Consider the following 17,748-nt stretch of genomic DNA (forward strand, 5'->3'; position numbering starts at 1 on the left):
AAAAATTATTTATCTCCTGCCCAGCTCTCCCTTCTTTAAATGATCGTAATGCATGACAAATTATGCCATGAAAGAGTCTCTCTGTTTCATTTCCAGCCGGATCCTTCCTTCTACAATCACTGAAATCTACAACAACAGCACCTGTTATCACATGATCACATGAGGGGCTTCCCACCTCATCTTCACAATGAATCTATTTCCATTTCTTATTGGATTAGGATGCCCCTTGACCTCAAAAAGGTCACTCCTTGAGGCATTTCAGCTTTGGATGAGATTAATGTTTCAACATAATCAGGATGGTTTGTTTTCAAACAATTTGTCTTATGCATAATAATGCATAATAATGTCAACAAAATATTTAAATGTGTAAAAACTAAATGTTTTCGTTTGTTTGTTTTATTTGTATAGTATTTATATTAAATCTTTAAAAACTACATTAAAGAAGTTTAGTGTTAACTTAAAAAAAACTTTTTGAAGAACAGTGGACAGTTTAACTGTTCGGGACAAAAACGGGGCCTCATGACCCCACACACACACACACAATACAAAAATCATCTGAATCATCTAGGTTACATGGTATTAAGAATGAAGCTTGAGTACTTGGGTCATTTTTATTTTTAATTTGTGCTGTGGACTATGTGCCTTTTTTTTGGTGGTTCACTTTTATTTGAACAACAGAGCTCATGCTGATTCATTAAGTTGCACTGTATGCTATTTTATCCATTAGTTTTCCTCTTAGCGGCCATGTAAATTTGACTATATATTCTTCTTTCCAGTCAAAATGCAGTTCCTTAGGGTTATAAATTATAAATTAGTGTTATAGGGTAATTGCACTACTTTCTAATTTTATTAGCTGAAAGTAACCATGCGCTATGCACTCAGGAAATGGCTTCATGTTGAGTAAAAGCACAAGTTTTTGTTCACAATCACACGAGTGATAAGCTAATGGGCAGAAATATTTGTGAATCAGGGTAAGAATTACATGGTTTAATTTGTATCTTCATCAATATGTGTCTTTATATTAATTTTTGATAATAATATGAATAAACATTTATATATAAATGGTTCAAGAGGGTAGGCTACACTTATTGCATAGACGGAGAAAGAACATATTGTATAAATGCAAATGCAGGGAACTACAGAGAGTGTCTAAATTGCATCTGCACAGCTTGCCCTTTTGTTAATTTTAACTGTTAAGTTGAATGTACGAAGCAAACTGTCTGCTTTATCAACCATAACATTAACAACACTGAAATAAGAGTGCATATGTTCGTTATAGCATCGGTAGACTATGTCAAGGTTGTTTTCTGAATTGTCTTACTGTAGAAAAGTAAATGCTATAATATTTTACTTAACGGGAACATAAGACAAAGACCCTTACATCATCCTGACGTGTCTTTTAAAATGGCCGGTATAAACCATTAAGACAATGTTTTTACACAATGATGAAATATGAATCTCTAATACAGACAATATAATATAATCTATAACCAGTGCTTGAAGTGTCAAAAAAGAATTGCTGGTACTCCCCATCTTGTTTAGGCTATTTAATTTTTTTTATATCAAATACCATTGCATAATCTAAAACGTACTTTTTTTGTTATGACATACTGATTCAAATTAGTAATCAATAATTAATTATTATTCTACCTCCCCTGACATGCTCTCGTGCCCGACACACTGATAACCCCTGAGGTAGACCGACTCGCTTGCATTCTTTCACGTGAATTGTCAACCCAGTTTCACGGCAGTTCGTGACATAGTCACATAATTTTAATCTATTGATTCGTGTTCACTGACATGAATTCCTTCTTTTTTCATGTCACTCAGCACAACTTTCAATCTAATGTATTTCAGTAGGGAGTAACTTTCGTGCCTGCACCATATTTTTAAAGTGAAAAATCGTAAAGTGAAAATCTGGAGCAGTAAGCGTGTAAAGGGTTTCATTCCTGGATCAAATGGGGCAAAAGGAGTTATCTATAATGTGTCCTTTCAAATTTCAGAGGAAGAATTAATAATCAATTGAAAAGGAGGGAAGGTGGTTAAAGCTACTCGCATGGGAAAGAACCAAAGACTAGAAGGCAGTAAAAGCTCTGCAGTACTGTTGACATTCATGGAAGAAGTTATACCAGAGAAAGTTTCATGTGTTTCAGAGTTATATGAAGTATGAAAGGCCACCTTTGAGATGCTATAAGTGTCAGAGATTTTTGGCCTTCTTCTCAAAGGCAGTGTGGAGAATTAAAGAGATGGCAGAGGTGATTGCAGTAGCAGACAAATTTCTCAAGATTAAGGACATTCAACCAGAGATGTTGAACAAGTATATGCATGAAGAGATTTATTGATGCTATTGCTCAGAGAGCAACTGCGCTCGACTACGCAATCCGACACAGCTGCCTCGCCGTCACGAGAGTTTTTTGGCACACGTCAGCATGACATCTGAGCAATTCAGACATAACTCAGACACTTTTCTAACCGGCATGCATCTTGCGGTGGTCACCGGTGATCGGTTCTGTGCAGATTTTGCTCATTTGCAACAAGCCGCTTTGTTGGGTGTCCATGATCAATAGATTAAAATTTTGTGACGATGTCACAAAAGGCCATGATACTCTGTTGGGGGATGAGAGGTCACTCCTCCTGGTAGTGTGATTGATATAAATTCATTTCTAATCACTAACATTGACGCTTTGACTTAGAGTACCGGCAACATCTCAGAAGTGCCGGTACACTAAAGATTAAAATATAGAATTGCTGGTACTACGTAACAGTCCATGCAAACACTGTGTATAACATACAGTCATGGCCAAAAATATCAGCACCCTTGGTAAATATGATCAAAGGCGGCTGTGAAAACTAATCTGCATTGTTAATCCTTTCGATTTTTTATTTTAAAAATCGCAAAAATCTAAGCTTTCATTGGATAATAAGAATTTAAAATGTGGGGAAATATAATTATGAAATAAATGTTTTTCTCAAATACACGTTGGACACAATTATTGGCACCCCTAGAAATTCTTATGAGTAAAGTATCTCTGAAGTATATTCCCATTCATATTCACAATTTTGAGCATTCTAGGGTGATCATGAACATGAAATTATCCAGCCATGGCTTCCTGTTTCACAGAAATATAAATAGGAGGAAAAGCAAAGCCCAAATTCCCTTAATCATCCATCACAATGAGAAAAACCAAAGAATATATTTCTGATGTGCAGCAAAAGATAATTGAGCTTCACAAATTAGTGAAGTGGCTTTAAGAAAAGATTCTAATTTCCACCATCAGGGCAATAATTAAGAATTTCCAATTAACAGAAAATGTTACGAAACTGCCTGGAAGAGGACGTGTGTCTATATCGTCCTAATGCATGGTGAGGAGGAGAATTTGAGTGGCTAAAGACTCTCCAAGGACCACAGCTGGAGAATTGCAGAAAATAGTTTAAAAAAATTGTCAAACAGCACTCCTAGGTCCTAGCTCATCACATTAGCTGAGCTCCGTGTATATAACCCGTCTTTTACTGTTGTTCGTATTCTTTTTTTACATTTGGGGTAGTTTTTTCATTTGTCGTTGGTCTGGAGATGTCACACAGTCGGAAATTTGTTTATCTTTCACCATCATCCTCGCCAGTTAAGAAGAAAACAAAACCAATGGCCGCGGCGGGCCGAGCGGACATGGAAGACAATATGGCGATTTGAGGACATTTTGAAGGCTGAATTGGCAGCAATGTGCACCGAATTCGCCTCTCATATGACTACAATCCAGAATATATGCTCTAAAGTTGACTTTTTAATTGGAGAGAGAGCAGAAAAAAGTGATCGGCGAACACACTGGTCGTCTGGATGCCCTCGAGCAGCAAGTGACTGATTTACAAAACCGCAGCAGACGCAATCTCCACCTGCTGGGACTACTTGAAGGGGCCGAGAACGATGACCTGATTGGCTTTCTGAAACGGTCACTGCCAATCTGGATCCCATCACTTGCGGGCAGAGATATCGAGATCGATCATGCGCATCAAGTTTACTCCAGAGCTTCAACCGATCACTCCAAACTGCGAGTGTTTCTCTTCGAACTGTTACGCTACAACAACGCATTAATTAATGTTTCTGCATTTGACATTGAGAGCATAGGTTGTAATTTAGATATATTATTAAGATGGAAAAATGCAGTTTTACAAATGCTAGAAACATGTTTTTCAAAGGAAAGATTGCTATCAAAAAGTACGCGTGGGTTCCTGGCTAATGATGAAGAATTTACAGAGCAGCCATCAAGTATTAGACAGTGATCTAGGTTATTACATGCAAAAGTTTTTGGTCCCATAATTAATACTTCTGTTTTTTTCAGAATTTAGCAGTAAGAAACTGCTAGTCATCCAGTTTTTGATATAAACTATACATTCCGTTAGTTTTGCAAATTGGTAAGTTTCATCAGGTCGCAAAGAAATATAGAGCTGGGTATCATCAGCATAACAGTGAAAGCTAACACAATGTTTCCTAATGATATCTCCCAAGGGTAACATGTAAAGCCTGAAATGTAAGGGGCCAAGTACTAAGCCTTGAGGTACTCCATACTGCACTTGTGATTGGTATGATACTTCTTCATTTACTGCCACAAATTGATGGCGATCAGATAAGTACGATTTGAACCGTGCCAGTGCACTTCCTCTAATGCCAACATAATTTTCTAGTCTATTTAAAAGAAAGTTGTGGTCAATAGTGTCAAACGCGTCGCTAAGATCCAGTAGCACTAATAGAGAGATACAACCACAATCAGATGATAAAAGCAGGTTGTTTGTCACTCTAATGAGAGCAGTCTCAGTATATGATATGGTCTAAAACCTGACTGGAAATCCTCACATAAATCATTTTTCTCTAAGAAGGAACATAGCTGTGATGATACTACCTTTTCTAATATCTTTCACAGAAAAGGGAGATTCGAGATGTAATTAATTAATTCTTAGGGGTCAAGTTGTGTTTTTTTAATGAGAGGCTTAATAACAGCCAGTTTGAAGGATTTGGGGACATGTCCTAATGAAATTGATGAGTTAACAATATTCAGAAGAGGATCTATTACTTCTGGAAACACCTCTTTTAGGAACTTAGATGGAACAGGGTCTAACATACAGGTTGTTGGTTTAGATGGTTTAACAAGTTTATACAATTCTTCATTTCCAATAGAAGAGAATGAGTGGAATTGTTCCTCAGGGGATCTATAGTGCATCTGATGAGATACTGTGGCTGACAGCTGCATGGTTACAATTTTATCTCTAATAGTTTCGATCTTGCAAGTAAAGTAGTTCATAAAGTCATTACTACTGTGCTGCTGGGTAATGTCTGCACCTGCTGATGTTATATTTTTTGTAAAAAAAAAAAAAAAAAAAAAAATAGTGTGAGGATGGAGAAGTTTACAGCAGCATCCTGGAAATGATCCAGTGCCATGAACGAGACACTCCCTCACTCCACCTGCCTATACTGCCTCATCTGGACCAGATGCTGCTGTGGTCTCTTCATCCTCAGTGACCCCAGAGCCAGCGAGAGCATCTACAGAAAGGCCAAAAGACACTGAGGATGTGAGTTTGGTCAAGTTTGTTCTGCTGGTTTCTGTTCATACAATGAAGCCTGACTTTCAGAAGCTTTAAAGGGCATATTGCAGGTTAGAGACTCCAGTGAGTCGATGTATAGAAAAATACTGTAGGAACTAGATTTTAAAATATACTTTAAAATACGCTATTAAGGCTTTTGGAGTCATTTTTGTGAGAGAATTTTACTTCCGCATCTGAAATGTGCCAAAACTGGATGTGACGCATCAAAAGGGAGAGCGGTTCATTTAAACCACAGGAAAACAATGGATCGCAATGACAGTTCGGACGCTGAGGAAATTTTAAATGTGTATTTACACTCGTATGATGGACCACAGATAAAAGTATGAGCCTGCTATGCAGGCAAGAGAGCAGGACAGGCCAGGATTAGACAGAACAACGGTCAGAGGAGACAAATTGAGTTGATGTGAGGAGAACAGGGCAGGTGTTTGGTGAGAGATCAGTGTTAGCTTACAGATATACACACGTTAGCTAATGTAATCAGGCAATAGCAATGCTAGTATTGGTCATCTGAGTATTGATACTTACCAGTAATAGAAACTAATAAGCATTGATCAGGCGTGTCACACTCGTTAATATCCGACACTAATGTTACGTGATAGTGGTTTCTTATCACCGCAGGAGAGAGAGAGAGAGAGAGAGAGAGAGAGAGATAAACACGTTTTTGAGGTGCTTGTGTGGGAAATGCGAGGCCATGGTCACAGCTGAGGAAAGTCAGTGCTGCAGGGAGTTAGATACCGGGTCTTAGTGGAGAATGTGACCCCCATACTTGATGTGCAGTGTCTGACTCTACACCCGGGCTTTGAGGCTTGCTGTCTGAACCCATATGTGCTACAGATAGCCTATATGCACTTCAGTCAGGAGCATAGACCTCTCCAGGCCAGCAGACACGTTTTAGGGCAGAAATCATTTATTACTCTAAGCTAAATACTTGTATACATGTATAAATACATAGTTAAAGATTTTAATATTAAAACAGTCTGAATAATTTTGATTCTCAATTACAAGTTAACTCTATTTAGGTCATGACTATCTATAAGTAACACTTTTTGATGCCATTGGTATAACACAATCAACAATGACAGCATACAGACAAGTTGTCCGCTGGGCCTATGGTGTTCTGGGCAGCCCTTATATGCATGTGTTGTGTCAGCCATTAGAAGATAGTTTACAGAGGAAGGAGGACTTTATAAAGGTTTTGAATGGCCCCATTTTGTTGACAATAAATAAAAAATAAATCACAATCAAGCAGATCTGCATTCATGGTTAATTCAATTCAATTAATTCAATTATATATACAGCACTAAATCATAAATATTATTTCATAGCACTGTTAATACCCAACTCAAAACACAACATTTCAACTGTTTTATAATATATATATATATATATATATATATATATATATATATATATATATATATATGTAGATGTACCAAACATATACTACCAAAAGAAATACCATCTGACCCATTTAAAAACATTTAACAATCTTTCAGTCTGGGTATCACACTAATGTGTTGTTAAAGTGTGTTAAATCGTGAAGGCTGTGCTAGATATACACCAACGATGATAATCCTCCAGTGTAAAGTGATCGTTAAGTTACACACCACCGCGGTGTTTGAAGCAGATGCATTAGTGAAGTCCCGTCTCTTCAGCTGCACAAACGCACCGATGTCCGGAAGATAAGGTCCTATTTCTTGTTAGGAAACTGCCGCTTTCTCAAGAGTGCATCCCAAAAATGAACCGAAATTCTGCATATAGGCTGCTAATTGTTGCAGTTTTTTTCTTTCGTTTTGTTAATTCATTAATTATTTAGAAAAATTTATTTTGCATATGGGCCCGTTTCTTTTATATATAAAAGCTTATGTTTTTCTCCGTTCGCAGAAGCGCTGCAGGTGCGTGAATCCTCACCTTCATGTTGTTTATATAAAATGAATAGGCTACCTGGGAAACAAATTTAGGTGTTTGTAATGGGTCAAGCCACCTATCAATTTAAATTTAATTTAATTGTAATTTAACATAATCTTGTCGGTTAACGGTTAATATGGCTTAACGACCGTCGGTTAGGAGAAATAAAATAACCGGAATGAACATTCATATTTCCTATAAATGTTAATCAGAAAAATGCTAATAATACAACTGCAACTGTTTATGGTCATTGCTTGATTATCAACAATGGCCTATCTATAGTCAACAAAGTGCAAAAAAAAAAAAAAATTCATGATACTTATTAAATTATTTTATGTAGGCCTATACAATTTAATAGGCTTCTTTTTTTTTGGTTTCATATGGATGAAGAACAGTTAGCCTAGCCTATAATTTACGCAATAGGATAAATTATGTATGGAAACAGCTCAAGGGCAAAAATTTTTTGCGATACACCAAAACTTATGCGACAATTCATTTTTTTAGGGATGACGTCATGACGCACGCCATTTTATCGGTAAAAGGGCAGTTGGATGGAAACAGGCTGTAGACAGAAAATTTCGCAAAGTTTTTTTTAACGCATATCTCTTTGTCGATAACAAAACAGCGCAAAATCTGGATGGAAACTTAGTTAATGAGGCACTGGGTCCTTCAGTGAAAAAAAAACAGCACCTTTGCGAGCTACTGATGGCACTATCGTCAACGACCTTCCAGACCAGCTTGGTAGATGGGTTGAGCATTACAGCTTGCTGTATGGCACTCCTGTGGATGCCGATTTGAACGCTGTTTCTGCTGCTTTACCACAACTACCTGTCTTTAACGAGCTGGATGCGGAGATCTCAACAATGGAAATCGAGCGTACGAATGCAGCTATGAAGAATAACAAGTCACAGGGCAGCGATGGAATTCCAGCGGAGCTGCTGAAGTGTGGCGGGGCAATGCTGGTCAGGCGGCTTCACTGCTTGTTTCGACGCTGTTGGTAGAATAAATGCATCCCTAGCGAATTCAAGGATGCCAACATCATCACTCTTTATAAAAACAACGGTGACAGGCAGGACTGCAACAACTATCGAGGCATCTCGCTCCTTAGCCTTCCGGGAAAATGCCTTGCCCGTTGCAGCGCGTTGCTGACCAGGTGCTGCCGGAGAGTCAGTGCGGCTTCCGTGCTGGTCGCTCGACCTTGGACATGATTTTCTCAGTACGCCAGCTTCAGGAAAAGTGTGTGGAACAGCAACGCCCATTATACATGGTGTTCGTCGATCTGACTAAGGCTTTTGATTATGTGAGTCGCTCTGGACTCTCATGTTCTGCAGCGACTCAGTTGTCCGGCAACTCTTTTGGCAATACTCCAAGGTTTCCATGATAGGATGCGGGCAAACGTACAGTTCAGCGGTGGCCGCTCAAACGAGTTTGATGTCTGCTGCGGAGTAAAGCACGGGTGTGTCCTCGCTCCCACCTTGTTTGGCATCTATTTCTCGGCTGTGCTGCGACGGGCATTTCCGGATCCAGGTGGAGTTCTGCTGCACACCAGGTGTGATGGCAACTTCTTCAGCCTGGCTCGTCTGAGGGTCAGAACCAGGGTGAAGCGCGTCCTTGTGCGTGAGTTGCTCTGCGCAGTGCTGCCTTCATGGCTCACACTGAACAAGAAATTCAGGAGATGTGCAATTCTTTTGCCGCTGCCTGCACAGAGTTCGGACTCACCATAGGCCTCAGTAAGACATGTTAGACAGCGCGAGCGCTGCGAAAGGCCTTGATGATAATTGCATATAAGATCAGGGAAAGATGTTTGTATCTAACAATGAACAATCTTATGGCATAAAACAGCAAACATGAATATCATGTGTTCATCATAGTATGAGATTATATACACATAAAAAAGCACAGTGGTTAATTAAATATAATAATTCATCATGATGCTTTTTTAGAAAACTGAGGGATGAAACGAGAGTTAAATTCAACAAGAAAAAGAAGAAAACTAAGGAGACTGAAGCCACTTTTGCTTGTGGATTAAACATTTTGCACATAAAATAAAGAAATTAACAACATATTCAAGAGATAATGATTTTGGGTTTTCGTAATGAAATAAAAAAAATATCTTTAAGTATAAAACTTTGGATCACATTAGTGGGTTTAAAAATATAAGAACCACAACAAGACCACAAAATGGGCAAGTTTCATCAATATCAAGATACTATGGATGGTTAAAAACTAGGGCCCTATGATTTCCGTGATGCGGAAAACGCGGACGGAATCACGGAATTTACACATGAAAACGGAATTCTCGGAATCGCACGGAATATGCATATATTTTGTTGACATATTAAATAAAACATTTTTTTACCTCTTTCTCATTTTTTCAGTTTAAAACAACAAACGTAGAAAGGTCTCTACCTAAACCGTGGCCAAATGGCATTGTTAAACATGTTGCCTAGTAACCATACGTCCTTACGTTCCAGCGCAAGGAAAAAAATGTCGAAGCCAGTGGCTCCTGATAAGATAACGGTGTCGAAAAAATTAAGAAACTCTCAATTGAATGCTAAATACCGGGCTGAACAATACCCCAACGACTACTATGAGTCTGGACAACAACTTTTTTGTAAGTTTTGTCAACATACTGTTGACTGGACCCGCAAAGACACATGTAACGACCATTTGATATCAAAAGTTCATCTCAAGAACAAAGCTAAATCCACAGCGGGCAAATCCCTCCAGGTTACCATTGAGGCAACGACAAAATCAACAGAAGCAAGGCGTGAGTTTGTGGAAGATTTTGTTGCAATGTGTGCTGAAGCTGACATACCGCTTGAGAAAATGAAGAGGATACGTCCGTTTCTTGTTAAACATTGCAAGCAGGGAGGTGCACTCCCAGAATATAATGTGAAATATAATGTGATTTTTTTTTTTTTTTTTGTAGATAGAAAATACATTGTTCTGCTTACATGGAGGGGTCACTGATGATGATGGGTTAACAGTATACTTTTAGGCTGTAATATGTCTTTGTGTTGGCGTTCTGACAGGCACATATCGTTGTTTCAATGTTTCTGTCTCCCTGCAGCATGGTTACAATTATTCTTTAATTTAATATTCATCAACCCTACTTTGTAACTGTTACCTTCATGTTACTGTTATTTTTGGCCAGAGATTTGGCTGAATTTTGAATGTGCTTTATTAACAGTTTAAATAAAAAAGCTGAATTGTGAGTTTGTGTAACTGAATTTTTAAAGGTCAATACTGCTTAGAAGTGAAAAGAAAACAAACAAATCCGAAAAATCCGAAAGGGCTAAAAATAAATCCAAAAAAACGGAATTTGAAAAAAAAAAAAACGGAATTTGAGAAAAAATAAAACGGATTTCATAGGGCCCTAAAAAACCTGTCGCTCATATCTTTTAAGTTGTTGGGCTTGTAATAACATCGTAGGTAACATGAAAACGTAAACATGGCGGATGTTACTCAAATCGCTAATGCATTCAGGCTGTAGAGTACTATTTTAGCAATCATTAAGTAAGTACCTAATTAAGTGCCTACTCAGAGAGTATGCGGTTTCGGTCGCAGCCCGACAACATCTCGAGTGGTTCTGTGTGATTTGGACAACTTCAAGTTACAACCCCCTGCTACAAGTTACGCCCCCTTCTAGTCTGCAGACAGACCCCTCTCGGAATCCCCATCACTGCTGCCGCAGTCTGACAGCAGAGCGAGGCAGCGAGCGAGGTTGAATCGTGGCGAGCAACAGGTCGTTTACTGGGTAAGATAGCTAATTTAACATCTTAAACTAAGTGAAAAGTGAACTTAATTATTCTCTCTTCACATGTTCTCCCATCTAAATACGTAACGTTAGCTAAGCCAGTCTGAATATATTTGATTAGCCAACAGTATAGCTAGCTGACAGAGACCCCAATAGTAAAGCGTCAGGCCAATATTTTCAGAGATTATAGATTATTATAGCTCCAGTGAAGTCAGGTGGGTAACGCGCATCAAATCATTAGCCAAATGATTTGGGTTATAACAATAGGTTATGATTCATAAATTATGACCGTATGCACAATCAAGTCTATTTGTGGCACCCAACAACTGTTCAAAATCATGCCGCGCCACGTAACGTTACAGTTTGCCATTCAAAGTTTTCTAAAGTACCACGATTTGGGACCGATGTCTGACTTCACCCTAGTGACTAGGGCCTAGTCTGCAAGACTGTGTATTGTGCATTTTTATAACAGATTTGTTTTGTACTATCTTTAAGATCTGTGCACTGACAATTGCAAATACGTCAATACTTCAGTAGTAACGATTGATAATCGGGACTTTTCAGCCAGTACCACTGTAGCCTTGCAGAGACTTTGCTTTGAAGACCTTTTAATTAATTAACTTCCACATTTCGATATGCCCCTGACTTCTAAGGGGTCTTTTTATTTGTGACTACTCCCAACAGCCTAGAAATCTATCAGTACCACATCACATTTTTCTTTTCTGTTTGCAGGAAGAAGATTTGGTGTTGATAGAGGAGACAACATCTTCAAGGCATAACCTTAGACCTCATTCAACATCATCCAATGTTGCAATCACCCTCAGGAGGTACACAAGCAAAAGCTAAAGCGAACATTGTCAATTATCGATTCCTATTTTACAAAATGTGCCGTGCATACATTTTTGTCTTTAATGTATAGGCACTTGAAGCCCAGTGCCCGATATGCACAGGAACATTTCCAGTCTCAGAAGTAGAACTGCCACGCCAGCTTTTGTGGAGAAAGGTAATGGTAATAGTGACTCACATTAAAGCTTAAAAAACACCTAAAAAGGAACCGTGCTCTGATTTGGATCATATCTCATGGTAATCTACCTGACTATGTTCATTACATTGGTTCAAATCAGTACATTGCAAAGGTCATAAAAATATCATATGAAATATATACAGGTGCTGGTCATAAAATTAGAATATCATGAAAAAGTTTATTTATTTCAGTAATACCCTTCAAAAAGTGAAACTTGTATATTAGATTCATTCATTACACACAGACTGATATATTTCAAATGTTTATTTCCTTTAATTTTGATGATTATAACTGACAACTAATGAAAGTCCCAAATTCAGTATCTCAGAAAATTAGAATATTGTGAAAATGTTCAATATTGAAGACCCCTGGTGCCACACTCTAATCAGCTAATCAACTCAAAACACCTGCAAAAGCCTTTAAATGGTCTCTCAGTCTAGTTCTGTAGGCTACACAATCATGGGGAAGACTGCTGACTTAACAGTTGTCCAAAAGACGGCCATTGACACCTTGCACAAGGAAGGCAAGACACAAAAGGTCATTGCTAAAGAGGGTGGCTGTTCACAGAGCTCTGTGTCCAAGCACATTAATAGAGAGGCGAAGGGAAGGACAAGATGTGGTAGAAAAAAGTGTACAAGCAATAGGGATAACCGCACCCTGGAGAGGATTGTGGAAAAAAAAACATTAAAAAATGTGGGGAGATTCACAAAGAGTGGACTGCAGCTGGAGTCAGTGCTTCAAGAACCACCACGCACAGACGTACAGTGGTGGAAAGAGTACTGAAAATATATACTCAAGTAAAAGTACCATTACCTTCCAAAAAATGTAGTTTGAGTAGAGTAAAAGTACTTGTCCAAAAAACTACTTGAGTAAGAGTAAAAGAGTAGCCTATTTAAAAGTACTCATGAGTATTGAGTAGTGAGTACTGAGCTGTGGATTCTACCCCAGCTTAATAAACGCTGTACACTGCAATTTATACATGTGTGACCCTGCAGCACAAAACCAGTCTTAAGTCGCTGAGGTATATTTGTAGCAATAGCCAAAAATACATTGTATGGGTCAAAATTTTTGATTCTTCTTTTATGCCAAAAATCATTAGGATATTAAGTAGAGATCATGTTCCATGAAGATATTTTGTAAATGTCCTACCGTAAATATATCAAAACTTCATTTTTGATTAGTAATATGCATTGCTAAGAACTTCATTTGGACAACTTTAAAGGAGATTTTCTCAATATTTAGATTTTTTTGCTCCCTCAGATTCCAGATTTTCAAATAGTTGTATCTCAGACAAATATTGTCCCATCCTGACAAACCATACATCAATGGAAAGATTATTTACTCAGCTTTGTATAGATGATGTATAGATCTCAGTTTTGAAAAATTGACACTTATGGTTTTGTGGTCCAGGGTCACCTTTAAAAAAACGTTGTACATTCTGGAATTCACATTATCTTGTTTGTCATAAAGAATGAAGAATATCTATAATCCAGCAGTTTTGATTGATTTTGACTGCCAACTCTTTAAAACACATCAAAACAGCACGGAAACAGTATTCAGCTGAAGAAAAGATGAAAGTTATTCTCAGTACAATTATCCCCATTTAAATCATAAAGTTTGAAAAATAGATTTAAAATCATGTGTAAGGCCACTGAGAGCATGTTGTTGTTGCACATAAAATATTAATGTTTAGAACAGTGCAAATACAAACACCATTAGAAACTCATAGTTCAGCATCACACACCATGATATGGGTTAAAATGAGAGCCCATTTCTCTCCAAAACGGTGCAGGTTTAAGCGTTTTGCAATAAAGAAACAAGAAAAACTAAACTTGATAATTTGTTAGAATTTTAACAAATGCACATTGTTCTAGAAGTATGGCATCATGTACATTACATGTACATATACATTACTCGAATTGTTATGTCGATAAAACAATATGTAAGGAAAAATGCATTAAATAAAGTATTTCTGGGGAAACTTTTTCAAAAGAAAACACAAACGCATGCGGCGGTCTCGGTGAATCAGCAGCATCCACAACTGAATGCAACAAAAAGTGTTGAACTTGAAATTTGTTTATGCGCGAGTGCACATGCTAAATGAAGGTGGATTGAATAAAATGGATAAAAAAAATAAATTAAAAAAAGTGTATTAATGAGCTGCAGTTTTATTACATCACGCGCTGACACAGATGCAGTATTAACGCCACGGGTCATCAATAAGGTGCAGATTGGTCCTCAATTTGAGTACAATATTGCAAATATTTTTACAGTGTTTCCAACACACTTTTTCACAGCGCGCATCACACGCTCAAACTCATCAAAAAAAAAACAAGTTCAACAAGCAAAAACTTGTCCAAGTGACTGCAGCTGAACGCGCGTGAGAGAGACGAAGCAGCGCAAATCGCGCTGCTCTTAAGTGAGTGGGAATTTACTGAACATGGCACTTGCGGGAGTTAACACTGTACGCAATACCCGCGACCTCACACCAAATTTCAGGTCGTGTAGATAGGCAAGCATATATACAAATCATTTAGTAAGCAGAAATCCAAAATTTACCTTAACATATTAGAGGAAGATGTGACTGCATTGATGCTTGAGGAATGCACTTCCAGCAGCCATGATAGACAGCAGTTGGCAGTTAAAGTTTTCTATGCACAATTTGATTTGACGAAAGTCACGAGACACTATCTCCCTATCCAATCATATTAATGGATAAAAATTAAATTAAAATAAGCATGTAATGACCACAAATGGAGGAAAATAGCGGAGTAAAAGTACCGATACATCACTTAAAATGTACTCAAGTAAAAGTAAAAGTCCACAATTTTTAAACTACTCAAAAAAGTACAATTACTGATAAAAACTACTTAATTACTGTAACGTGAGTATTTGTAATTCGTTACTTCACACCACTGCAGATGTATGCAAGACATGGGTTTCAGCTGTCGCATTCCTTGTGTCAAGCCACTCTTGAACAAGAGACAGCGTCAGAAGCGTCTTGACTGGACTGCTGCTGAGTGGTCCAAAGTTATGTTCTCTGATGAAAGTAAATTTTGCATTTCCTTCGGAAATCAAGGTCCCAGAGTCTGGAGGAAGAGAGGAGACGCACATAATCCACGTTGCTTGAGGTCCAGTGTAAAGTTTCCACAGTCATTGATGGTTTGGGGTGCCATGTCATCTACTGGTGTTGGTCCATTGTGTTTTCTGAGGTCAACGCAGCCGTCTACCAGGAACTTCATGCTTTCTGCTGCTGACCAACTTTATGGAGATGCAGATTTCATTTTCCAACAGGACTTGGCACCTGCACACACTGCCAAAGCTACCAGTACCTGGTTTAAGGACCATGGTATCCCTGTTCTTGATTGGCCAGCAAACTCGCCTGACCTTAACCCCATAGAAAACCTATGGGGTATTGTGAAGAGGAAGATGCAATATGCCAGACCCAACAATTCAGAAGAGCTGAAGGCCACTATCAGAGCAACATGGGCTCTCATAACACCTGAGCAGTGCCACAGACTGATCGACTCCATGCTACGCCGCATTGCTGTAGTAATCCAGGCCAAAGGAGCCCCAACTAAATATTGAGTGCTGTACATGCTCATACTTTTCATGTTCATAGTTTTCAGTTGGCCAATATTTCTAAAAATATTTTTTTTTGCATTGGTCTTAATTGATATTCTAATTTTCTGAGATACTGAATTTGGGACTTTCATTAGTTGTCAGTTATCATCAAAATTAAAGGAAATAAACATTTGAAATATATCAGTCTGTGTGTAATGAATGAATCTAATATACAAGTTTCACTTTTTGAATGGTATTACTGAAATAAATAAACTTTTTCATGATATTCTAATTTTATGACCAGCACCTGTATATAAACACACCCAAAGTTGTTTGGAAATATTAAGGTTTTTTGACATAAGTCTCTTCTGCTTATCAAAGCTGCATTTGTTTGAACAAATATACAGTAAAAACAGTATTATTGTGAAATATTATTACCATAACTGTTTTCTATTTGAATACGTTAAAAATGTAATTTTTTGCTGTGATCAAAGCTGAATTTTCAGCATCATTACTCCAGTCTTCAGTGTCACATGATCATTCAGAAATCATTCTAATGTGCTGATTTGTTGCTCAAAAAACATTTATTATGGTCAATGTTAAAAAAAAATGGGGGGGGGGGGGGTTCTTTGATGAATAGAAATTTATATGAAGAAGAAATAGTTTCTAACAGTATAAATGTCTTTACTGTCACTTTTGATCAATTTAATGCATCCTCGCTAAATAAAAGTATTAATTTCTTTCCAAAAAAAATTCTTACTGACCCCAAACTTTTGAACAGTATTTACTGTTACAAAATATTTATATTTCAGATAAATGCTGTTTGTTTTAACATTCTATTCATTAAAGAATCCTGAAATTTTTTTTTTTTTTTACACAACTGTTTTCAACACTGATAATAAATGTTTTTGAGCAAAAATAAACAAGCATATTGCTACATTGTGACACTTAAGACTGGAGTAATAATGCTGAAAATTGTGCTTTATTGATTTTATATATATATATATATATATATATAACACATATATATAAAACACATCATTTTATATATTTATTTGAACAGTGAGGAGGATGTGATTCGTCATGCAGCAGCACAGATAAACACCACAAAGACATCTGAAATCTGTCACGAGATAACACGTCTGAAGTTGTGGAAACGTCAAAAACAGGAAGTCCTGTTTGTCCCTTGAAAATCACCTTCCTTGGAGAGCCTGTAAACATAAATAAAATTATTTGTATATACAGCTAAAAACAATAAAGCAAAATGTTCTTTATTTTTTAGGTGTTAATTTATTTTTATTTTTTTAAATGTGAGTCACTATTACCATTACCTTTCTCCACAAAAGCTGGCGTGGCAGTTCTGCTTCTGAGACTGGAAATGTTCCTGTGCATATCGGGCACTGGGCTTCAAGTGCCTACACATTAAAGACAATGTATGCAGTGCAAATGTATGCAGTGCAAATTTTGTAAAATAGGAATCGATAATTGACAATGTTTGCTTTAGCTTTTGCTTGTGTACCTCCTGAGGGTGATTGCAACATTGGATGATGTTGAATGAGGTCTAAGAATCAGAATAAGAATGAGTTTTAGTGGCCAAGTATGTTTACACATACAAGGAATTTGTTGTAGTGACAGAAGCACCACAGTGCAACAGAAAGACAGCAACAGGACAGGACACAGATAATAAAAGAATAATATACAAATATCCAAATAGGCAATGTACAAAGCAACAAAAACATAATATATAATATAGACAACTATGTATGTACAGGTCAAGTATGTGCAAATTAGAAATGAGAAAATAAAAATAAAATAAGTGAATGTGGTGAATGGATAGTGTATTATAGTTGTGCCACGTTTATTGTTGAGTGTTCATGAGATGGATTGCCTGAGGGAAGAA

The 17,748-nt window shown here is 37.4% G+C and overlaps 1 long non-coding RNA gene across 1 annotated transcript; it reads left to right on the top strand.

Moving 5' to 3' along the window:
• Positions 1-8,031: 8,031 nt before the first annotated feature.
• On the top strand, positions 8,032-17,121 carry LOC306873931. Its single transcript, XR_013784546.1, has 3 exons — positions 8,032-12,087; positions 12,180-12,263; positions 16,912-17,121. It is a non-coding gene; the product is annotated as an uncharacterized lncRNA (long non-coding RNA).
• The last annotated feature ends 627 nt before the right edge of the window (positions 17,122-17,748 follow it).

Source organism: Barbus barbus, assembly GCF_936440315.1.
Source record: "Barbus barbus genome assembly, chromosome: 8".
In the NCBI taxonomy this organism is placed as follows: Eukaryota; Metazoa; Chordata; class Actinopteri; order Cypriniformes; family Cyprinidae; genus Barbus; species Barbus barbus.